The following is a 3,700-nucleotide window of genomic DNA, read 5'->3' on the forward strand; positions in this document are numbered from 1 at the left end:
TAATCGACACACATTCTGACTTTGCCATCCTTCTTCGGTACGGGAACAATGTTGGCAACCCACGGTGGGTATCTGGTAACAGCCAAGAATCCTGCATCCCACTGCTTCTGAACCTCTTCCTTGATCTTGACAGCCATATCAGGACTAGTTCTGCGAAGCTTCTGCTTGACCGACGGACACTCTTCTCTAAGAGGTAACCGATGCACCACGATGTCTGTATCCAACCCAGGCATGTCTTGATATGTCCAGGCGAATATTTCCACATATTCTCTTAGCATCTCAATTAGCCTCCTTTTGACAGAGTCTTCTAAAGCAGCCCCAATCTTGATCTCTCTTCTGGCGTCCTCAGTACCCAGATTAACAATTTCCAACTCCTCCTGATGAGGTTGGATGACCCTTTCTTCTTGCTTCAGTAGTCTGACCAATTCTGCAGGGAGTTCACAGTCTTCCTCACTCTCCTCTTCAGCTTGGTAGATGGGATTATCAAAATCATATGGAGCCATAACAGAGTCGCTCACAGTGGATGCCAAAATATCACTTCTGCATGTTTAATGTTTTGTTTTTAGAAAAAGATTCCAATAAAGTCACGAAAAACAAAAAAAACATTGCCATTTTTATTATTTTTGAAAAAGTGAAAACAAAATAGAAAGACAAAGATCTCAAAGTTTGATTGCAAAACGTCCTTTATTTATGATAATCATTAAAACATGATGAGGCCCTACAATGAACCACTACGCCTTGGGCGGAACGTAGGGTTTTCATGCAAAATGAAAAAAACAAAAGAAAATTACTCTGTCAGTAGAGTAACTTGGACCACTTCTTCAGCTGTCCAGTTGTTGATAGATTCGCCTGGTGCACAAGGGCGGACCCAGACATCCAAATCACAGTCACAGTCTTCACCATCAGTAGCAAAGACATCCCCATGGTTCATCAGCCCAGCGCTGGTAAAGGTGCTCGGACCCACATTCTGCTCTGCCTGAAGAGGCTCATAACCAATGCCGAATTTGTCTTCCTTCACTGGCAAGTCAACCATCTTGCCCCAGCCTTCAGCCCTTCCGGAGTCAACCACCTCCTTAGCTTGCTTGTACGATGTGATCGAAGCACCTGGCTTCCTCTGCTCAGCACAAGCTATTCCTTCTAAAGCCACGGTCTCAAATGCCTGGCACAAGGTTTCATGGATCTCGCCATCTACCTCAACATACTTGAATGAGGAGAGATGACTCACCAGAATCTCTTCTTCGCCACACACGGTCACAATCTGACCGTTCCAGACATATTTGAGCTTTTGGTGGAGAGTCGACGAGACTGCCCCGGCTGCATGTATCCATGGACGCCCCAACAAACAGCTATAAGCAGGCTGAATGTCCATCACATAGAAGACTATGTCGAAAACTTCCGGACCTATCTTCACCGGCAAGGTGACTTCACCAAACACAGACCGTTTGGATCCGTCAAAGACACGCACAATAAGGTCACTGGGAGTGAGCACGACTCCCTCGACATCGATCTTCTTCAATATCTGCTTGGGTAGGACATTCAGGGACGACCCGGTGTCTACCAATACGTGAGATAAAACAACACCCTTGCACTCCATAGTGATGTGCAAGGCTTTATTATGATTACGTCCCTCAGGCGTTAGGTCTAGGTCGGTGAAACCTACACCGTGCCTGGTGCTCACGTTGGCTAGTACACCCTCCAACTGGTTGACGGAGATCTCTTGCGGGACGTACGCCATGTTCAGCATCTTCAACAAAGCGTCCCGGTGTGCCTCAGAGCACAACAGCAGTGAGAGAATTGAAATCTTGGACGGAGTCTGATTGAGCTGATCTACAATCTTGTAATCACTCTTCTTGATTATTTTCATGAACTCCTCGACGTCCTTTTCAAAAGAACCCTCAGTCTCCTTCTGAGCCGGTTCCTCGTCAACCACAGCTTGTTTACCCTTAGCCCTAGCAGATGCCTCAGCATTAGCATCTCTCAATGGCTGAGGAGCAAACAGTCGTCCACTCCTAGTAAAACCTCCTGGTCCACCGACATTGTCCACCACAGGACTTGCAACCACAGGAGTTCTTACTGGAGCACTGATAGTAACAGGTGCTTGCACTGCTGGCCTCGTCTGATTAACAGCCCTCCGATCACTGCGATAAGCGTTGTCGTATCTCCAGGGAACAGCCCTACTGTTTTCAACCAGTCTTCTGCCGGACGCACTGATAGTAGTCGGAGCACTGATAGTTACCGGAGTGGAAATGGTAACTGGAGCATTACTTGTTGTAGGTGCACTGACAGCCCCTCGCCCTCGTCCTTCAGACGGCTTGAAATAGATGGTGACAGTAGACACCGACCCATTGTCCTCAACAGCCCGGCTGAATTGAAGACAGCCTTCGTTAATCAATCTTTGAATACCAGTCTTCAACTGGTCACACCCATTGTCAGCTTCAGCACAGCCCAAACATCCTTCGTCACAACCCGGGTAGACACCCCCCTTCAACAAACGGTCCTTCACAACTGATAAAGAAGTCTGAACATCTTCAACATTATCAACCAGATTTCCAGCTTCTCCTCCTTCAACATTGTTTACCCTATGCCCACCATGCTGAGGCATAGGGTTGTTCACTACATTGGGTACCGGAGCAAAGTTGATCGCCTTAGCATCGATCAAGTCTTGTACCTTATGCTGCAAAACCCGGCATCTCTCAGTATGGTGCCCTGGTGCCCCAGAATGAAAGTCACAGCGAACGTTCGCGTCATACCCAGGCGGCAATACTGTTGGTGTGGCCATGGTACGCAATTCAACAAACCCTAACCGGAGTAGTTCGGGTAATAATTCAGCGTACGACATTGGCAATGGATCAAAACGTCGCTCAGCCATTCTTTGTCTGGGCTGATACGGACGTGGTTGCTGCTGTTGTTGTTGTTGAACTCTCTGTTGTTGTTGTGGACGAGGTTGAGGTGCAGGAATAGTCACTGCAGCCACTGGACGATACTGATCTCTGTTTGCATTGGCTCTGTACACACCCCCTCTGTGTTGTACAGCATTGGTCTCTCCTTCTCTACGGCGAGGTGCCCCAGAGAAGGGTTTCTTCGAGGACGACGAAGAACCTGCGTCATGAATCCTCCCAGCTTTGATTAAACTTTCTGTTCTCTCGCCACAGATGACGACGTCAGAAAAACTTCCGAATGGGCAGCTTCCCATCCGGTCCATATATACACCTTGCAGAGTACTGATGAACATGTCAGTCAACTCCCTTTCCAGCATAGGGGGTTGAACTCTCGCAGCTAGTTCACGCCACCTCTGGGCGTACTCCTTAAAGCTTTCATTATTCTTCTGACAAAGACTCTGCAGCTGAGTCCTGGTCGGAGCCATGTCCATGTTATGCTTATACTGTCTGAGGAACGCTTCTCCTAGATCTCTCCAGCATCTGATTGAATCCCGCTTCAATTCCATATACCAATCCAAAGACGCCCCAGATAGGCTGTCTTGGAAAAAATACATCCACATCTTCTCGTCATCAGTGTATGCGGAGATTTTTCTGTAGTATGCCTGCACATGGGTGCGAGGGCAGGAGGTACCGTTGTATTTATCAAATGACGGCGCCTTAAATTTGTGCGGGATTCTCAGACCTTCAACTAATCCCATGTTTGTAACATCAAAACCGAGGGAGTTTTGACATTCCATTGCCCGGATCTTCTCAGCAAGGGC

The sequence above is a fragment of the Lathyrus oleraceus genome, chromosome 7, assembly GCF_024323335.1.
Source record: "Lathyrus oleraceus cultivar Zhongwan6 chromosome 7, CAAS_Psat_ZW6_1.0, whole genome shotgun sequence".
In the NCBI taxonomy this organism is placed as follows: Eukaryota; Viridiplantae; Streptophyta; class Magnoliopsida; order Fabales; family Fabaceae; genus Lathyrus; species Lathyrus oleraceus.